This window comes from Brienomyrus brachyistius, unplaced genomic scaffold (genome assembly GCF_023856365.1).
Source record: "Brienomyrus brachyistius isolate T26 unplaced genomic scaffold, BBRACH_0.4 scaffold35, whole genome shotgun sequence".
Taxonomy (NCBI): domain Eukaryota; kingdom Metazoa; phylum Chordata; class Actinopteri; order Osteoglossiformes; family Mormyridae; genus Brienomyrus; species Brienomyrus brachyistius.
In genome coordinates, this window is record NW_026042310.1 from 2,802,741 (window position 1) to 2,824,907 (window position 22,167).

At 46.3% G+C, this 22,167-nt stretch overlaps 1 protein-coding gene across 1 annotated transcript in view; it reads left to right on the forward strand.

Moving 5' to 3' along the window:
• The first annotated feature begins 11,004 nt into the window (after positions 1 to 11,004).
• The window catches only part of LOC125721779 (serine/threonine-protein kinase PAK 3), a 37,313-nt gene continuing 26,150 nt past the window's right edge, over positions 11,005 to 22,167 (forward strand). The window contains exon 1 of the mRNA XM_048997839.1: positions 11,005 to 11,210. The gene's annotated coding sequence lies outside the window, so the exon portion shown is untranslated. The remainder of the gene's footprint in view (positions 11,211 to 22,167) is intronic.

The following is a 22,167-nucleotide window of genomic DNA, read 5'->3' on the forward strand; positions in this document are numbered from 1 at the left end:
CCTCCTCCACTCATCCGGACAGCACCAAAAACTGAAATTCTCCAACAATGAATATATGTGATATGTCCAGTCCTCCAGTGCATTACAAAATGAAAGGAATACATTTGTTTGATGCATCTTCTCATCTCTTTGCTGAAAATAGATGCATCTTCTATGGAAGCCAGGCCTGGTCGATCAGTTCCTGGTCAGATAGCCCAACGGCACCGTAGTGTGTGGTGTTGATGCATAACAATGGCTCCCATTGCACCTGCCGATTAGACGAATCCCAGTTTACCCCCCCCCTCCCCCACCAGCTTTAGTCCCCTGTTCCTAATTGCCATCCGTAATTAGCATTCAGGAGGAGTCAACCAACCCCCTTCAGAACATGCGAACATACCTGCGTAATGTGCCATGCATTTCAATACCACCTAGTAGGTGGGTCCTGACTGGCAGTTACAGGATGGCTATCCTGGGCAGCTCCAACTCTCTCACACTGCACCGGTGCGTGCATCTTCCATCGCATTTCATTGTCTCCCATCGCATTTCTGCACATGCACCTCTTCCAAGGTTCTTCAGGTTTTCCATCGCGATCAAAAAGCCTTCGCTCCACGCTTTCTAATTCCAGTTACCCAGATTTCTTCATTTAAAACAGTTACATTTTTCTTCTTGACCGTGTCTTAATGGACTGGCCTCCATATCATGTTCCTGGCCTCCATATCAAGTGTTTCTGTGGACCCTATGCACGTCTAGCTTCAAATGGACTTTGACATCAAAGGGATGCCTTTGACTATGATATATGGAATTAGAAATAACATACTTAGTAATTACACATGATTTGTGGCTTGGGAAGACAGGACACTTCAATGCAGTCCTAGCAGATGAAAACGATATTGCCTCTTGTTATCGATGACGTCAGTCCCGCATCAGGATAATGACACAGTACAATTATCTTCCCGCCTAATCTCCAGCTGTGCCGCTCCGGCTATAATGACTCATGTGTAAACATATATTATATTTCAATATTTAAATTTAAATCTGGAAAAGGTCATCTGTCCATGCGCTACAGATGGGTGTTTTACAGTGTACAGATTTGACATCTAGGCGCACGTTCCCTTCAGATGAAGAGCCGCGCTGCTTACCGACGAATCGGCAATAAAAAAAAAGATCGTCCTGTGAGTGAGCATGACCTTCTGTTTATTTGTATTGGAGGGTCTCGTTACTCTGACGGGAGTGCGCATCCGTTAAATTATACAGCAGTTGTTGTTATCAGTCTTGAAAGCGTAGACCTCCAACACAAAGATATCAGATCTGTCAAAGAGTGCATTGTTCACTTGGAAAGGCAACATCCCAGCGCGGCTGTTTTTTCATCTTTGATCTGCTTTTGGGACTGGGTAGTAATACAAAACTAAAACATGCAGGATATGACTTACCGAGAGAACAAAGTGGAACATCAGAACACCTATTTGAGGAAAAAACGGTTAATTAAAATACAGACTATACTTTAGATCCATGAAGATTTCTTTATTTTAGTTACAAACAAGGGACAACGTTTTCTGAAATGACCAAAGTCAAAGTTTCTAAACTCTCGAATCTAGATCAAGCGAATAGTTTTCCATCCATCCATCCATCCATCCATTCATCCATCCATCCATGCAGGCTATTGAGAAGGCCTGCAGTCTGCACAAGGCAGTGGTATAGCCTGCATGTGATTCTAGTTCATCACAGGCACATATACTCACACACGAACATACCCCGCAGGCAATTCATAGATGACAGTTAGCCTGCCTGCATGTCTCTGCACTGCAGGAAGAAAGCAGAAAGCCCTGAGGGCACCTGTGTGGAGAAATTTTGGGGAAGACCATGCAACTTTAACTCTGCCTGGGTGATTTGTCCTTGAAGAAATGATCAAGTGACCTTCACAGCAATTCATCTTCCCACCATCGCTTTGCTGAAAGACGTAGATTCAGCTCAGGGCTTAGTGATAATCTGCATGACTGGCAGCCACATGTAGACACATCCAGTCACACGGCGAGGGCCAGTTTATGGTCACACCCTTAGTGTATCACCGGCCATTTTGCAAATTTTATGGTGGACCAATGTTCCATGCTCCACCCTTTGCCCTACAGGCTGGTAGGAAATATACTTCCGTCTTTAATAAGCCATTTTAATGTCCCAGGTTTGTGTTTGGTCATCTGTTCCATATATATCATCGCTGTCTAATGAAAATCGTTTATCTCCAATGTGAGTTCTTTCGGGATGCATAAAAAAATGCATCTTCTCAGAAACTACTTTACAAAATGAATCTAAAATAATGTAACGAGTCACCCTTAGTATCACAAATATAGACCTTTACACAGCAGTTTGTGAGCAGTTCAATGTCTTAATGTTTAAGTTTTACCCATTAAGTGGATTGTTGTCTGTGAGCTCGAACTTACTGGAGGTGTATGGTTAGATCGAGCCTCATCTCCCTGTTCGTTGTATTCCAAGATCTTGTTAGATTATCAACAGCTAGTCTAAATGTTTGGACATAATCGGCGCCCTATCATACTGTACATTTACTAACAAAGGTGTTCTAATGAAACAGATACTCGACTTCATAAGATGTCAAACATTATCAATTGACAGAGTAGAATGTACATATTCCATGTATAGTAAAGTCAAGTCAATTGCTATAAAAAGTTATTGTTATAGAGTGGACAATGATGACATACAAATTGAATGGTGCTTTATTTGCTCACGTATAGTGGAATTCCTTAGTGTTTGCATATCCCATCATGCTCTCCTTCAAGACTTACAAAGGTCAGTAAGTAAAGCCTTTTATTCGGTGTCCCTAGAGCATTTTTTGGGGATTTAAGGTCTCACTCAAGGGTCTAATAGCAACAGGACTATTCTACCAACCAATAGGATTTGAACTGGTGACCCTCTGATCAATGACATAGAAGCTAAGTCAGCGACACCCCAATATAAACGATACATATCCCTGTATATTTAAAAGTATACAAAAAGGAGCAGTATGAGGTCATGTGGGTGACACACCTTATTTTTCCATGACTCTGAAAGGCTAAACTAACACTTTTCAGGACTGACAGCAGATACTGCAGCCGGTGGGAAGTCGTCACCAAACACGTTTTTGCAGGTGAGCGATCAGCCGGTCTGACCCGTCCCCAGTGTCGGTTTGGCCACTCAGCACGGCGGTGTGCGATCAGCGGCACCCTTGGGCCGGCATGTTGGTTCTTCCGCTGTCACGGTAAATCCCTCGGCGCCTGACCATTCCCCAACAAAGCGGTTACTTCACCGTCGACCGATGCACACTAATAATCTGCATAATTGAACCAACTTTATTATTTGCAGAAGCTATACACATACTGGTCCAGTTGTATGAATCCTATGCTAAAGCTTTTTTCTGCATACTTGAGGTCTCTAAGGGCAGGGGACGGACACAGGCAATACGATATTTTACGATGCCCTTCTCAATTTATGGTCTCCAGGAGGAAGTCAGCGAGGCCAGCTGTGATATATGATCTTAGAAATGCAGCTGCTTTCCCGTTTAGATTCACCTTAAATGTATTTAAACCCCCCCCCCCACACACACCCTACAACTCACACAACACAGACTCCCAGCTGTCAGTGGGCGGCTCTGTTGACTGTTTATTTGTGATCTGCCTGATCTATGCATTCAGCGATATTCCGGAACCTTGATTGTGCCCCAGTGGCTGACTCCGATTGGTTTTGGAGGTCAAGGATGGCCCTGTGTATATTTAATGCTTGGCCTCCGTCTTCGACCATCTCTAGGGGCTGTGGCAGATCGAGAAAGGGAAGCGGACACCGGCTGCGTGCGCCACTGACTGACTGCAAAACCGAGTAGAAGTGTCATTTTCCCATTTAGAATGTTGTCTGCTTAATCTGGCCTTTGGACCTAATTTGCCATTTCAGAAATTTTTGCTAGTAATCTTAATGGACTCTGAAATCGTCTGGCTTTCCCGGTCGTTAAGTGCCATGCATTTTTAAGAGTAAAAATGACATAAAGGTTGTGTTACAGTCTGGTAATCTTCTGGTAGAGCCTGTCTGTCAGACACCGAGAGTGGACCGTGTCGAAGCTCTGCTGTTAAATGTTCATCCTTGCAGGACTGTCTATCCCCGTAAATCCTCAGGAGATGGCAGCTAAGATCTGAGCCAATCACTTTCAGCCTCAGTTTCCCAATCTCTCAAAGGCCAGGTCTGCCCATCAAGCAGAAATTCAAAGACTCGATTTAGGAAAACGCAGTGATCATTATGCTGTTGTCAACGTTAATGGGAGGCGCCGCCTGAGTTGTTCTGAACCACCTGATCAATCAGAAGCGGAACGGACTTGGGTTACGTCACAGAAGGTGCAGAATAGCCTGAAAAGCACAAAAACGACCCAGTAAGATCTCAGGCGGAAGGCAGGGAGCCCAGAGGATGCGATTTGAAGGTCAGTAGTTCAAAGGGTGAGCTGTGCTGTTGTAGCCACATGAAAATGTTTAACCTGAACTGCTCCAGTTCTGAGCAGAGGTTCGGACAGGAACATTCAAATTAAACAGATCTCCTGTATTGCAGAGGTGAATGGTCTCCCGTCCAGCTCCTTGGCAAAACACTGTTATCTCCAATCCCCTAAATAGAGTTAAATATCAAATAATAGCACCAATGCTGACACACTATACAGAAGGCTTTTCCCCCAAGCTCTGGTTTTCGGTTTCTTACTTAATTAAAATGATTTCGCTGGAATCACAATGCAGGAGCCTTTTGGTATTTCGGGTCCAGAACAGCTCACTAGATAAGCGGCGATCTCCATTTAGGATACTTTGTTAAACGCATAATAATGAACCCAAGGTGCATATTAAAGACCGAACGTGCCATTGAGATCCCTGCAGACCATAACAGAAGTCAGAATGTTCCGCATGAATTTCGCGAGTACCTTCACCAGGAGTCATCATTGATGTGGCGGTAACTAATATTATTATGTATTATATTAAAGATATATAGAGACCGCTCTGTACTATACAAGAATAAGGTGAAGCGGGAGACACTGGGAACGACCAGAAACCAGTCAGGTGAAAGGCGGAGGCGAATTTCTAATGCCAGAGATGAATGTCAACTTATCTACCAGTTTCTCATAAATCGGAGGATGACCTCAAGTGACCTTCAAAAGGAATGGAAGATGTTAAGTGCAGGTGTGAGGTGCACTGCTGGGACAGTTCGTATCAGGGTCTTAGAAGGAGGACTTAAGTCCCGTAAAGCAAGGAAGAAGCCCTTCATTAATGAGAAGCAGGGAAGAGCCAGGCTGTAGTTTGCAAAACAAAAAATTTGTTCACTTATGCACAGTCATAAATTGAGAAATGACTGAAACAAAAAATTGTGCCGTGGTCCCTCCATTTTCCCCACTGCTATATATTAAAGACCATTGTTTCAGTGGCCAAACACCAGGTTAATGTCAGATGTATTTTCTATTCAGACATTATCCATTATTTTAGGATGAAATATAAGGATCAGAGAAATACTTATGATACAAAATTGCAATTTAATTAATTCATCACTATCTCACTCTTCGGTTCCATTATTAAACAGCACTACATTTTTTTTATACATCTGTTAATTAATTTCTTAATTTGCCGGTCTTATTGATCTATTTGATCAGCGGCGCGAGCATGTATGAGTTACGCTCATTTCTTCAGGGCTATTGATGTCATTATTTAATTAATGTTTTCTTACGGCAGAAAACACGAACAAAATGATAATGCAAACGGATTACAAACGTTGCGCGGACCTGCACACACGTTCTGCTTTCTTCCTCTTTTCTCAGGTGGGGGCAGGCAAAGGGGAAGTCTGGGCGTTTCCGCGACAAGCCGCCCTTGTCATCCACACGGGGCACCGGTGGACGGTGGCCATCTTGAGAGACTTCCCATAATGCACCTGGGAACCTGAAAAGCTTCCACCTTAATAATCAGGGACATGGCGATGGGTGGGGGTGGGTAGGGGGGAGGGAAAGCTGCTTTTATATGAGCCACATTCAAATACGGTCACAGCCCCCTACCTTGTCCCCCTCCATGCAAAATACCTGCTGATTCGAGCTGTCATGCAAATGGTTCAGCTTTTGCCTTTATGGGCCTCCTGTCCATGCCCCCCCCCCCCCCCCCCCCCCGCCGCCCCTCCCCGTGGAGGGCTTAAACATGTCAGCGTCCTGCTAATGAAAAAGAAGAGCTCATGGTTTATACATGGTGTCATTGTCCAATGGCCAACCTCCCAAAAAAAAAAAAAAACTGGCTCGGGGAAGAGAGAGTAATCTAACAGGACCGAGGTGTCATATTGAAGAGAGGCTGTCACAGCCAGATAATTAGCTCCACTCACAAATAAATATATCTATATATACATATACTACGATGAGCAACTTGTATTTTTAATTGTATAGATCCATCCATCCATCCATCCATCATCCATTCACTTCTCCTGGGAGAATTGCACAGTAATCGTATACAAATATATTTTAAAAAGTTGTAAAATGTTTTTTAACAGAGATCTGACTGCATATAGAGTTTGTATGTCTTTGTTTTTTTTATATGAAATGTAAGATAATAGGCACTCCTCGACTGCACATAGATGTACAACATATAACTAGAGTGGGATGTGTGCGGCGTGCTTCAGTGGTGATGCCGTGTGCAGTTCTCGGTTACGCCATGGAACGCCCTGCCCTGTGCCATTGCCGGTGACAGATGAACAGTTTGGCTGAATGCGGCGGCATCCTCTGCACGCCTAATCTCCACCTGAACGCAGGCGCAACGGTGCGGAAGGGCTGAGCGGACGTTAGCGCCTCCCGCGTTCAGCTACGAGCGCCTCCTCCGCGCAGGGGAGCTCGTTCGGTGGAAGAAAGAGATATCTCTGGCCAAACGTAGCCGTCTGGCGGGTGGGAATGGCATAGGGTTTCCATGACAACACAAGGCTGCGGCCACACTTGGGAGATACCGGTGGTGCCCCTGCAGACAGGAGGGTTTGGGGAGCAGGCTATGCCACTCTACCATCACTAATTGAGCTTCGGATAATCATCCATTGGTCTGCCGTGCAGCGTACATCCCACCCTCATTCTGGGTCTCGTAATATTAGGCCTCAAACTGAAGTACATCTACAGGAGTCACAAGCTAACATGACTGCCGCTTTGAAAACGTTTGAAAAACAAACAGACGCTGAGGTAATAGCAAAAGGACACGCACTATGAAATGCTAAAAACAAGCTAACTGATGCTAACTTAGGTAGTAGCATAAGGACACATGTCCTTTGAAATGCTAAAAACAAGCTAACTGATGCTGACTGAGGTAGTAGCAAAAGGACACCACCTGTCCTTTGGGCATGATCATCTCACGTAGCCATAGATGTAAATGGCTTGCTGAAGACATGAATAGAGTATTGTAGTAATATCATAGTAATATCATATTATTGTTCCTCGAGGACACAAGTCTCTACTCAATCTCAATTTTAAAGTAACATTATATGATAATTTGGACACACTGTGCTTTTCCACAGGTAATGGATATGAAAGTTAAATGTGAGTATTTTAATATTCATTGTTTTCATTATACGGTTGATTTGGGCATATTTATGAATAAAATATTTTTTCAATTGATTGTTCTTTTACAGCGCAAGCCAGTTAAGCGCCGAGTTTACATGTATGACGTATCCAATCGCATTTTCTTGGTGACGGTTCGAGCATTCTGAATGGGCACACCTGCTTGACTCTTTCCCACAATGCACTGCTCTTTTGTGACTCTTCCGAGACCAAGGGTCTGTTGTGTGGTATTCTTTTCATTAGGTTTCTACCAAAAACAAAAACACCTGTTAAATTCTGGAATTTTCACACGGAAAGAGAAGGGCAAGTGTCCCAAATTATACTAGAGGTTATCACACTCGGAGACTTGCTGAGGTTATGTTTCCCGCAAGTACTCCAACCAATGTGATCGCATCCCTGGTGAGGACTATGCATTCCATCCATCCATCGTCTGAACCTGCTTATCCTATTCAGGGTTGGGGGATCTGTAACCTATCCCAGAAGCAACAGGCATGAGACAGGGAACAACCCAGGATAGGGAGCCAACCCATCGCAGTAACTATGCAATCATCATCACTTTCCTGTAATATATATTTTGCTTTGTCCGGAATATGGTTGACACAAAAACAAGAGGACCTCATTTCAAAGCACCAGAATACGAAGAGACTATAGTGGCCTCCTATGGAATATTGCACCTCAACTAACAGTACTACGGTAGTCATCAATTATAGAAAAGGTCAGACACGTCCTCATTAGGTGGGCAGCAGATGGCCGTACACACGCTGGTTCAAGATTTTAAGCTACATACGTTGCTTTTAAGTTTGCTGTTAGCTACTGCCTGCGCACATTGCACACCGTAAGGCCTTTGGGATGCTTTGAATTAAAGTTCCATCTTTTTAGTAATCTTGCCATTTCACTTACCTTCATCTATGGGAGTGATGTTCCCAGGTTGATCCTGGGGGGGGGGGGGGGTCCCTCTACGTGTCATATGGGGCTGAGCCCAGGGCTTGATGTTACGGCAACCATTTTGACACTTGAATGGATGCACGGATGGATACAGTGTTTTAACCTGGGATTTCTTTGACAGAAGCACATGCATTAATTATGGGGAATGGTGGTTGTGACCCCCCACCAATAATAATTAAGACCAGCCAATACAATCCTCTGAACCCCCTTAAATGGGTAGAGACCCCAACCCCCCACAATGCTCAACCCAGACGTATGCCCTTGGATGGAAGGGATGACATTTGGAGACACTTATTCCTGCGTTTGCTGTGTTTAGTCCTCCTGTAAAAGCAAATATACCAAACAAATGTACCGACTCTATGCTGTCGCTCTGTTCAGTCCAGTCGCCCTGCCTAAGGCTCGGCGTGATGATAATTCCCACCCAGATCCGCACACTAATGCCAGTCAAACGCAAACGTAAACCCGGTCAAACGAAAAAGCAGGAATACTCTGAACGTGTGACCCTGCTCTCAGCGTGCTCAGGATCTTTTCCAATGAATATCGCACATATTTCCTTTTAATTTCTGGCGGTTTTTGCCTACATAATGGTGCTTCTGTGCCCAGGGCATGGCAAAGGCCAGTGTTACTCAGCTTGTGAGTGCAATATGTTTTGGTACAAAAGACAAATTATTAAAAGCAGGGAAAATCAGTCTTACATCTATATATTGTTCTGTTTTCTACTTGATTGCTTCACCCTGTTATTTAGGATAAAACAGTGGGGCAAAGGTTAACAGAATAATCTATTTTCTGTATGTGTGTGTGTGTGTGTGTGTGTGTGTATACACAGTATGTGCTGCTCAGTAATTCATGTGGAGTGACTATGATGTTCCCCTTTTAAAAAATGTAATTGGAAGGCTAATGCGAATTGCATGAGAACAACAGAATTAAGTAATACTTCACAATCCTGCGTCTAACTGCAACTTCCCATCCATCAGAGCGATTACCACCATTAGCATACATAAATACATTTCCGTTTGATGGGTATTATTGTGTTTTATACGCAGAAGGCATCGTTAGTGTCTTTTAGTTCAGAGACGCCTTCGTGGGCATGTTCATCTGTACTGCGTGTCTTACATTTTATAAAATCGTAACATATTAATAGGGGCTCTTTGTAATTTTAATGGAAACTCAAATGCTATTCATCACCCCCAATATTGGCTGTATAACTAAAATATCATTTATTAAAAGGGATTCAGCATACTTATATATATTCAGTCCCCAAGATTCAAGATTTAAGAGGTTTATCTGTCATGTGCACAGTCGTACACATACAACATGTAGTGGAATGTAACCCTGGTCACGCTGTGCATGACTTATGTAAGTCGCTCTGGCTAAGGGCGTCTGCCAAATACTGTAAATGTAAATGTAAGAAAAACATAAAGAAAAAATAAGGAAAAACAATAATATAAGATAGTTTTGAATTCATAACCTAGGGATGGGTTACAAAAAGGAACCATTAAATCAGTATGGTGTCCACAAAGAAAAAAAATAAACAACTGTCCTAAGGGTGTAATCCTCCATTTAAGTGAACACCGTCACAGAGCAAGCATATTATTCTCCAAAGAGGAATTGACATCACATAGGTTGTCAGGACAACCAGCCATGATTAAGAGCGGTTCTGATAGGTCTCCACCTCAGGCAAGAAGCACTAGCCTTGAGATCTGAGCAGATGCTGGGCCGGACAGCCAATCGCAGGTGAGCAGGGGAAAAAGGATGACATCATAGGCAAATTAGGGCAAACAGTAAGTGCTTGGTGTGTCAGTGCCGCCCGCCCGGTTTCTATGGGAGTCTGTGAGGCCTACTGCGGAGGTAGGAACAAGAACATAGCAGATGTTTGCCTCTCCCTTGCTGAAAGGACCAGCTTGAAATAACTTAAATTACTGACCGAGTATCTGTCCAGCATGAACGTGTCCTTATAAATCATTTCCCCCGTATATAACTTATCTGTTCGTGTTAATCTATGGTATACATTTTGCTTGAATCGTGAGTGATAATATCTTACATAATACAATCCATTATTAGTTTTATAACAATGCTAACTAAACGCATGATCATGTTTGGAGTGCATTATTTCAGAATAAGTTATGTCATGAAAAATCCATTATTCGTTCATTACAGCCGAGTGACCATTGTCTAAGCTTATATAAAGATAAAGCTGTAAAAAGCATTCGCGATCATTCAAAAATGATCAAATGAACCCGAAAGACTCCTAGATCAGGATCATTATAGCTATAATATAAAGGTTCACGGAAATATTCAAAAGCAGAGAAAAGAGGGAAACTGCTAATCCTCGGTCATATTACAGAAACGCCCGACCGCACGATTCTCGATTGCCGGCTTGGCTTGGAAACGAAAGACTAACCGTCCCCCTCCCGTCCCCCCCCCCAGTCCCCACCTCCCCACGAGCGCTGCTGGCATTATCGCCGTGCTCGCCGTCAGCCAATGGCAGTCCTCGGCAGCATGACGTCACGGGCTAGGGAACAGCGAGGAGCCAGTGGAGCGTCCGGGCTGCCGAGCGAGCCGGGCTGTGGGGTCAGGAACCGGTCTGACAGCGGAATGGCAACCCTGTCCGGGACTGACAGTCAGCAGCGCTGCGCACTTCGGGCATGAAGCTGCCGGCGCGCTGCATCCCACGGCTGCACGCAGAGGAGGACGATGCCAAGACGTGTTTCAGGTAATTAAATATAAATGGGTGCAGGGCATGGAGGGTGTGTGTGTGTGTGTGTGTGTGTGTGTGTGTGTGTGTGTGTGTGTGTGTGTTGGGGGTATTCTGCTCCAGCCGTCTCTCCTTACATCCACACTGCATTCTGTCTTGCTCGGGAAAAGGGGGGCAATTGCATTGATGAGCGGTATTACAGGGGTAAATCCACGGGTAACACTGATGCTACAACGATTCTGCCTACCAACCCCCCCCCCCGACCCCCACCCCACCCCACCCCCAGCGCACCCCCAGCCCGTCCTTCCCCGTGTCCGACACAGAGCATCTTTGTTTATGCGAGCCGCTTGAATAGGTGCCGTGTGCCGGAGCGCCTCTGTGAGCCAGTGTGTGCGGAGCCTCCGCAGCTGCCCTGCCTGCGCTAAGCAGAAAAAAAGAAAGCGAAAAGAGAGAGGTTGCTATTTTGGGAGCCGGGGCCAAAGGCTGGCTTGTTCGGCGGACGGATTTGCTCTCCCGATGTGCATGGTGGGGGGCTATTGGATGCTCGGTTTGCGTCGGGACGCGGATCTTTGTCTTCAGCGTTACATCGTTAAGTGGATGCGCGTTCGCATGCATATTTATGTCTATTGTGTGTTTTTTTTTGGCTTTAAGTTATTTCCAGGGAGAGTGCAAACTAGTTAATAGGACTGTAACAGCTGCCGGTTTGGGAGTCGATAGGTTTCCCCGCGGACAGGAAGGCTCTGAGGGAGACCAGCGATCCAGTCACCTGGGATGACAGCGTTACCTGCCCGGTTCCCGGGTCATGTGCGCTACTGATTCAGGGCTTGAAGCTCAGAGATCTGTGCCACCCCAGTCTGGGTCACCTGTTCTCTTACTGGAAGCAGGTTTCTCCCTGGCTGAGTATGGGTTACTGGCAGTGGAAGGGGAGCGGAAGAACAGGCAGGACCAGTAGAGTTTTGATCACCGTGGGCTGGAAAAGCTGGCCTGTCTGTGATCTTGGATCGCAAGATCCTGAGCCTTCCGCTTGAATCCAGTGACGCTCACGTGCGGAAACTGAGCTGGTTGTATGAGACAGGTAATGCTGGAGGGAAATTTCGGGTTAATTCCTTTCTGGCTCCCATTACATTTTTGAACGCTGTAACCATGCAGTGTGGCTTAGATGGTTCCTGTATTGGATCCTCTGGCGATGAGGAGGAGGGCCCCCGGCCAGACAGAAAATGGGGGCATCTCTGTTTATGTGGGCCTGCTGGTGGTCACCTGGATTCAGGGAGTTCTCCTGGTGGACTCAGCAGTTCCTGTGAGATATGGGCGTGTTGGAACCACGGGAGGATATGGTCGAAGAGGAGACCGGCTTCCTGCTGGTCTGTCAAAGCCATTGGAAGCGATACATGCGGTGACATGACGTATTTATGCACGAAAGAGATGTTTGGCACGTGGCATCCGGGGTCTGTTGCGTGATGGGGCCTCAGCTATGGAGGATCTGCCGTTTCTCCAGGGAACTTGGCAGATAATGGGGTGGGTTGGGGGACTGGCTGCTGAATGGTTGAGCAGAAGTTCAGAGACATCATTAGGTTCCTGTGGTCTGGCAGCCTACGTTCTCACCCTGACCCTGAAATTCCTCTCGTATCGCAGTCCCCTCATTGTCGCTGCTGCATTTCTGCGGTTCCCTGCACGTGAGGCTCGTCTCGGCGCGGAACATGCGCGAGTCGCGCCAGCCGCCTCCTTTGGCAGCAGGGACGGCCTCGGCAGCTAACTGCCGCGGATCCTCACGCGGAACGGACATCAGCGTGACTAATCGCGCCTCAACGGACATCGCTGGTGCATGACCCCCCGCCGCGCCGCACGTGAATCATGCGCCCGTCGCCCCAGCGCATGCAGAAGCGGGGCTTCGCCGTCCGAGCTGGAACTCCGGTGCTGCCTCGGAACTAAAAGAGAGGCCCGTTCTGGCTGGAAACCGAGGGTCGCGTTAGCAGCCCGAGGGTTAAGCGAGGAGCCGGGGGATCCGGTCGGGGACAGCCAGGCTGTCGCCACTGCTGCGCGTCTCGTGCGAATGCTGCCCGACCTCCGATTGTCAGCGTAACCCAACACAGCTGGGCTCTCTCCCCGCGTTTCGGCCATATGGTAACAATAGCCTGTCTCCAGCGCCTTAAATAGCAGATGTTTAAAGACGGGCCCTGAAACGGGATCCGTCCGGCGTATAACCGTCCTCTCTGGTTCAATTTAAGCAGCCTGTTATGTTTGTAACACTTTCCTTTTAATGTGTTCCCCCCCACCTTTCTGTTAGCGTAAGGACAATGCAGATAATGTGCTGAGCGCCGTGGTCAGGTGCTGGGTGGGGGGGGGGTGGTCTGAGGGCTGGATTAGCAGGGGGGGGGGGGTTGGGAGCCATCTGCCTGTTTCATTGCAGAGGGGGGGTGTTTCTACACACCGCTTAATCTACCCACCCGGCGTGCGCACGCGTGCGTGCGTGTGTGTGTGTGTGTGTGTGTGGAGGAACCCCCCCTTCCCCCCAGCCCTCGTTGCTGGACGTTCAAGCACTCATATTTTTTAGGATGGGGAGGGGTTTCTGTGTGAAAATGGTCCCGAAAGCTACAGGAAAGGGGGCCAAACCTGTGCACCCCCTGAAGGACACTGTGACATCAGAACCGATTTAACACTCGCAGCGCTGACCCGTTCGGTACACACACATCAACGGAACAGCAAAGGGGCTGTAGAACATTCCTACATCGATAATAATGAAACCAATGCCCTTTCAGTCTGGTTCACGTGCTCACAATGAAACTCCAGGTTAGTGATTAAGAGCCGGCCGGTGAGTCGACAGGTCTCACTAGCGATGTATAGGGGAGATGAAGGATCGCGCCCCATCTGTCACCGCCGAAGCGCACGTCTGCCGCCGTTGGCCAACCAAAACGCCACAGAATTTTTCACACGGCTGGCGTGGGCGACTGTAAGCTGCCGCTTAACAACTGTCTCGTTATTTTCGCTGGCTTTGTTTTGTTTTTTCGCAACTTTTAAGTTTAATTTAACATCCCTTCAGGGAAGTGCCACAGGCTTTATGTCAGTGACTACAGTGATCTTATCTTGTAGGGTGTGTTACAGGGGAATTCCACCCGAGGTAGTGTTAAGTTCCTCTTAGCGTTGGCGAAATCAATTCTTCGTCGTATGTTCACCTTTAAGAAATTTGGTTATTTGATTCTTTTGGCTGGGTCTAAAGGGGTCCCCCCCCCCCCTGAGATTTTCCTTGTGCCCTCCCCAGCAAAAATGGCTAACCAATCACCAAAACACATTTTCCTTTATTTAATATCACTTCTGATTGGCCAGTTTTGTCACACAAAACTTAAATTTTTCTCATGCGTGTCAAAGTATCCGATAAAAAAATAAAAATGTATATATATATTTTATGGCCAACAGAAATCTTAGGTCATCTCTCGCCTGTTCAGTTAGCCTAAAACCAGGCCTGTTCCTGATCATTTTCTAAATTGTTTTGCATGACTGAGTAAAATTTCTGTGCCAGTATCACAGTCTAAATAGCAGCAGTCTGCTCAGGTATTCCTGGGTCTCCCATCGTTCCATGTGTTCGACTGGGTACAGGAACATCCTACCATCTACATACTTAAGTCAGGTCCAGTGGGCGCTGCGAATAATGCACGGCTATGCGTGTCTAAAGATGCACGGATTACTGAGCCACACGCATGACAAAAGATGCCGTGACGCAGTTGTGGTTTGAACACTTTACCCTGTTAGATGACTTATTTTCTGCTTTTATGTAGATCTCAGGTGCTCCTTGGTAAAAATGAGACCAAGACAGACACCAAGTTTGACTTATTGGTCACTCGCTTCACAGCCTTTTGTAAACCAAGCCTTCCTTGTCAGTGGCGGTCTAGATAATATTAGAAAGCCCCCCTCCCACTCCCCCCACCAGGGGAGAGATGACGTCCACTGTTAATAGCACCCTGGGCAGGATTTCTCACCTGTGACTCACCTGCTTCTGCTTCTCTACCCTCATGCAGGTAATAACTGCTGAATCCATACCAACTGATTTACGGTTTCCCGTAAAATAAGCACATAAACTGTGTATTTGACTTCAGGGGACAGAATTACCCATAATGCATCAACAGCAAAATGCGTAAGCTGAACTCCAAACCTTTCAGGGATCTTAACATCATGGTCTAAAATTTTAAAGCCCTTTGGGAAATATAGGTGCCTTTACGTCCTTTCCGGCAGTCTGAGAGATAATGCTTTAAAAACACACAATGAACAGAAATAGATTTTTTTTTTGGGGGGGGGGGGGGGGGAGGGTCCTCAATGAAAACATTGTAATTGGTTATATGAGGTCACACTGAAGTGATGCCAATATAGGTCAACCTAGATAGAACTCAAGAACTCTAGAACCAGAAATTTCAGGACCCAGGGTGGTCTAACGGATGCTTTAAGACCGTATTTAGGATGGTTTACTTCAGTATTGATCTTGCAAATTGACCAAATGGAGTCAATCGCAAACAGTCAGATCGATTAAGGTGCGCAAAACAGCTGTCATTGCTTAAACAGCTGGTCTAGTCAATTGCTGTTTGAGTTCCGTTGTAGCTTTTGAACTGTGCGAATTACTACAGGACGTTTGATCAAGATGTTGAGTTTCAGAAACGGCCGGACGTTCCAGCGTTAAATTTCTTGATTGATTTTCTTTTTGATCATGCTGAAAGCCTTAAATGTAGCTGTTTCAGATCATTTTAATTTCACTGAGTGGGATTTGGAGAGTCTCCCTCTGTTGGGGGGGGGGGGGGGGGGGGTCACATCATATTTTGTTCTCCAACTCCTCAGCTCGCTCCGCCCACTGGCAATTTCAGATGCCACGGGTCCGACAGCGATTACCTTTACTGGCGGGACGAGCTGGCAGATGGCGGAATGACTGGTTTTCCTTGGTTTCCGTACCTTCAGGATGCGGGAGCTCCCCCCCCCCCCCCCCCCCCACCCCGGCACTCTGCCATGTGTTTAATAGAGATGCACACAGCCCACCTTAGGGATATTGATTTCAGGGAGGCAGATGAGGGGCATCCGGGAGGGAGGGGGGGTGCTGGCCAATACTTGGCTGGTATTACGATAATATCGTATATACATATTGCTGACTTGGGTGGGCGGGCAATATTTGCTGACTGGGGATAGAGTGTGGTGGTGAAACTTGGGTTCGAGGTTGCAGCGGTAAAACTCCTTGCTGGCAAATTTTACCACAACTGAATAGTGGATTTCCGGAACGTTGCGCATCATTTGCGGGCGTCAGGGAAGCTGCTCCTCAGTCTGCAGGAGACTCCCAGAACTTCCAGGAGAGGTGGGATGCCTGGAGATGTTGCATTTCTCTGAAAACGAGACCAAAAGTATTAAGATTAGGACATTATTAACAAGTTACACAGATTAGTTTTAATCAGTACTATCACTAGGATGGGATAGACCTGTGGCTGAGGACAGAATGGCTGTAGATTTAAGGCCCAGCAGAGATCATGCTACGTAATACAAGGATTTTCCATCGATCCTTCTATCTAGGACATGTAAACACAGGATAGTGGGCAGGATCTGCTGAAGAATCTGTGTTTGTGGCTGCTTTTTGGGGTCCACACTGACGCTCGTGCTAAGATGACAGCCGATAAGAGATGGCAACAAATTTCCACCATTCAGGAACAAAGAAACCGGAAGGATTGAAAATGATTGGCTAACAGCAAGGGGTCAAGACCATCTGGAGAGTTTTTAAAATAAAATCCCTTTTTTTTAATTGGTCGACGATTAGCATGTGACTGATATAAAAACCTTACACACAGACGCTAGATAGCTGGAATGTGAGCAACCATGTCACCTGAAGTGTAAACATCATTATACAACAACAGACCCCCTTAAGTGAGTTAAGTGCCTCAATAAATCTCCCTTTTTCTCAGGGTAACAAGTCAAGGTTACAGGTCACCCTGTGTTAGTGATCTGTATGAAATAAGCAGAAATAAAAACGCCTCTCCATTTAGTCTGCTGCATTTTCATCCACGGATGCACTTGATGGTCAGAGCTGGAGTGGCTTTACGGACTGTTCCGGAAGCATCCAGGCGGAGCAGGTTGGTGCACAGCTGAACACTGTGGGGAAGAGCCCCGGATGTGCAGGAACATCCCCAGTCCGTGGCCGGACGGCACACTTACGGGTCACATAAAAATGAACGCCGTGGGTCTGTTTTGGCTGTGGATGTTCTCGCTTTCCCTCCTGTGCCATTTAGACTAACTGAGCTCCATCTCTCATGAAAGAACGGGGGGGTGGGGGGGGGGGGATCTCCACACTTTGGGATTAGAATTTGTTCACAGAGAGTTACACCTGGAATTTCATGGAGGGACGTTCCCATTATGTAAATAATAACTCCCATTACAGAGCACAGGGGAAGGTACCAGTGAAATCAGGAGCCCTCTGTGGTGTAACAACAACTGTCCACTTATGGTGAAAATTACAAGGAATTAATTTAGTACTGCATTAGACAACTAGCCTCTCAGCTCTTACTAATACTATTGTTTGACACAATAATACTATTTCTAACAATGTTTCTTCTATCATAAGTAGCAAGTACCTCATATTGCTTTTTGTGCTTTTATTACTCTGTTGTTTAAATTAAATTTACTGCTGTTGTTACTTGTACAGCTAATGGTTCTGCTTTCTCTCTTTCTACCACTGATAGTGCAAATATCGCCATTAGTACTGATAACACTGATTATTACTGCTGTTGGTGTGACTATTGTTGTTCTATCGATACTGGCATTATTACTGCGACTTACTCGTATTTTTACTGCTTATTCTACTAGTACTGCTTATGATGTCATTATTACTGTTACTATACTATTAGTATTATTATATAATTATAATATTATAATATTATTATAATATTACTATTATTGTACAAATACTGGGCTGATTGCTGCTACTACTGTTACTATTACGTTTATTCTACTAATACTGGGATTATTGCTACTACTGTTGTTACTATTACAATTTATGTTGCCGATGCTGGGATTTTTTCCTACATCTACTCTTGTTCCTAATACCGTTAATTCCTTTTATTCTGAACATTCTCTAATTGCGGCTGTACTACTGTTATCAGTAGTGCTGCGGTTTCCTATTTTTCTCTAGCTACCACCGCTGCTCTGCTGTAGGGCATGTCTTTGATGAAAACGTTGCCCCAAAACAAAACGTTTAATCGTCTAAAAACCGAGTGCCCAAGATACTGAGGCACTAAAAGCATCTCTGGCAAGGCCAGAGTTTCAGCTGTGCTCCTTTGCCCTGGGCCGGTAGCTGCTGTTGGCACTGGACGGACATGCAGTATTTTTAAAGTGATTTGAATGAAACTGACTTGTATAGTTTCCTTTTAAACCTTTGTGCCCGTTAAAAAAAAAAACTGTCAGCATCCGTGATGTACGTCTTAAAAAAATCACGTTAAGTATCATATGTGCCTCGTCGCCAAGTCCGACGTAACGGACGGAAACGTCTGGAAATGTTTTGTCTTACCTCAGAAGGTCTTGGTGCTGAAAAGGGCCGACCTGGAACGTAACCATACTGGTTTCATGACCCCATTTTTCCTGGTACATCCTCTCATCAATCTCAGGCCCTGTCCACGCCAAAGAAACCCTTGAGAGATTGATAATCTGCAGATTATTTTTTTTTTCCCGCTAAAGTGCCGAAGCGGGGAGGGGAGAGTGAGGAAATAATATTTTACTCCTCGTTGACGTGTGGCCTCTCGGAAGTGACCTTGTGTCCAGGCATCTCAGACCTCTCAGACATAAATTGGAGTGGAACGCTGTGAATTATGCTGCTTAGGGGTGGGATGGGGGAAGTTCTCAGTGAATGACATCATACAGCTGCTTAGTTCACGATCTCATTTTAATCGACTTACAATTAAATGCACGCTTATAACTGGATAATTGTTTAAGTAACTGCAATATACTGAAGGCAGGAGATGGAGTAATTAAGGCATATTAACATTAATATTCTGAAGAAGGGTCTTGCTGTTGGACCCAGGAACCTGGTGCTTTGTGACATGTCAGCTGGTCACTAAAACATAAGGTCAAACATCTCTCCCTGTGGTAAAATTTCCCCTGTTAATGGTCATTTTAATTTATGTCCAAACCTACATACATAGCTTGGTTTAAGGACTGGGCCAATAATAATCCATGTATTAGCAGAAGAAACGGTAGCAGCAGGTGGAAAGTTCAGGTCCAGAAAGTTCAAATCCAGATCAAGGTTTTGTTTCAACCAACCAGTTGAGTACTCTGTGCCTGTGACTCTTAATACTCAGCTGGTTGGTCGAAACAAAACCTTAGTCTGGATTTGAACTTTCTGGACCTGAACTTTCCACCTCTGAGTAACCGCAGGTGCTATTCTACGAGTTTTTTTCACGAGGGGGCATAAGAGGGGCCATAATTCATACAGAGGGGACAGACTTACTATTAGCCAATGATTTGTTTTGAATTGGTGAGTGATAGGGGAGCAGCCCAATCAGCTTTCGTCTGGGACCAGTGTCCCTGTGGTCCTGCCCCTGAGTAATAGCATTAATAATCATAGTATTAGCAAACTGGCCCCGGCGATGGTGGGGAGGGGTGTGAAAAAAAATATCCAAAGCAGCAAAATGGGACTCCCATTATATGAGACTGCACCATTGTTCTGAACACCCCTCTAACGGATGCCAGGATTGGCCCGCCCAGGGTCTCTGTACCCGCCCCTTTCATGCCCTCTTCCAATCACCTTCCATCAACACAAATACAGGCAATCTGCTTTCCACGTTTGCTGCTGTTTGCTGGATTTTGTGCCTTTGCTCGGTCGATTTTATTTTAGCTGCTCATTTTAGCACTCATTTGCATTTAAAATACGTCTTCTGATTACCCCATGCCTGCGATTTTTCTTAGACGATTAAGCAAACATGAGTTTATCTAATATCCCAGTTAAATCCCACAGTAAACAGTTTCCACCCTTATTTGGCCAGGCTTATAAATTCGAGTGCGACGTTTCGGTAGTACCCTTATAATTTCACAGTCAAATGCATTTTCACAGTAATTACGCTGAACATTTGTACCCATATTAAATGTGAATTAAAAGGGGCAATGACTGACTGTTGACATGCATATATAAGATCTATATTAATAAACTGCAAACTTGTAATTGTGCATCAGTGGGTAGCACTGTGGTCTCACACCTCCAGGGATGGGGGTCCGGATTTGCATGTGGGTCACCTCCCCCACTGCAAAAGCAGGCGGTTAGCCGGACCGACTTCTTTAAACCACTTCTGGTGAGTGTGTTTGTGTCGTCCAATGGCCCGGAATCCCACCTATCGTGTTCCCTGTGCCAGTTAAGAAGCAGTTATGGAAGGTAGGTGGATGGATGGATGGACGGATAAATGGATGGATGGTTGGAAAATATAGCTGATTGAACGACTGACTGGAGAACCCACTTGCAAGGTAAAAATTGCATACATAACTCCGGCAGGGAGATTCTAGTCTTGTATTCATAACAGATTTAAATGGTTAAATGTCTGTTGCTACATCAAGAGCAGCAATGGTGACTTAGCAGGGCGGGGAGCTGGGAAGTGGGCTGATATCGGGGGTGTGTACAGGGGCGGCGCCAGAAGGGACACTGGCCCCGGCTGAAAGCTGATTGGACCATGGAGTGCACTTTCCTCATCACTCACAGATTCCAGATATTTCATTGGCTAACGATAAGGTTGCCCACTCTGGGTGAATTATGGCCCTTCTTACGCCTCCCGCCTTAAAAAATCCTCCTGACTCGCGTCCTTCATTTTCCCGTGTCCTATTTTTCTTTGGCTAACACCTGTGTCACTGTGGCTGTTAAAGGACAGACGGGTTATTGTACTAGTCTGGATTTTTAATCATGACGCGGAGGTTGATGCTAATAAGAACAGAAACATAGATACCAAAGCGGAGGGGAAACCGCGGCGTCATTCAGAGAGGGAGCCTCGGCGGCTCCTGCAGGAGGTCGCTCTTGAGACGTCTCACTGTAGAGAGGGCCAGGCGGCGAGGGGAAGCGGCCAAGAAGACAGCTTGAGTTTCTGCGGTGGTGCGGTCCCAGCGGACAGTGGCAGCACGCGGGCGGCCATCTTTGCAGCTCCCGCACTAAATATTAATCACGTGTTTAAAACGAGGCTCCGCCACATGCGGGGGAACTCGAGCCGGCGGTCAGAGACCGGGAGTGTGACATCCTAATCCAGTCTTCGAGCTGGCAAGGTGGAAATTTCACCGAGTGCTAGTGAGCGGGGGCGTCTGCTTTTAAGATGGGGGAGGGGGGGGGGGTCTCGCCGGCAGACCGGATTGCAGATTTTTGGCCTGAGATGCAGGCGGCGCAGCTGATCCTGGGTGTCTGCCCGGGCCTCCAGCGCGTGTTTCACGGGTGTGTGCTCAACTCCCGTCCCGGCCGGAGACGAGCGCTCGCCCCAGGTGGGGCCGGTCCCCACGGTACGCTGTCAGTGACGATTAATTACACGTCCCAGGCCGCGAGTCAGGAAAACACCCTGTTGGCTCCGAGGCTCCGAGATGCATCATTTCGACACACTGAAACCAGAGGGAGTTGATTTCATGAGAGGACGAGTTGCACTCATCTTGGGTGTGATGGCACAGCAGCCGGTCTCACACGGGGGTGTCCTCCAGGACGGATTTCAGTGATTGCCTGACAGCATCTGCCAGATTATTAAGAAGTCTCCCGGACACTGAGAGTCTCCAGAGCTGAGAGTCACAGAGCACCATCAGGTAGTCACGGAGCACTAGCGGAGAGTCAGAGAGCGCTAGCAGGGAGTCACAGAGCACTTGCAGGGAGTCACAGAGCACTTGCAGGGAGTCATAGAGCACTAGCGGAGAGTCAGAGAGCGCTAGCAGGGAGTTACAGAGTGCTAGCAGGGAATCACAAAGCACTAGTAGAGAGTCACAGAGCAATAGTAGGGAGTCACAGGGCAGATATAAA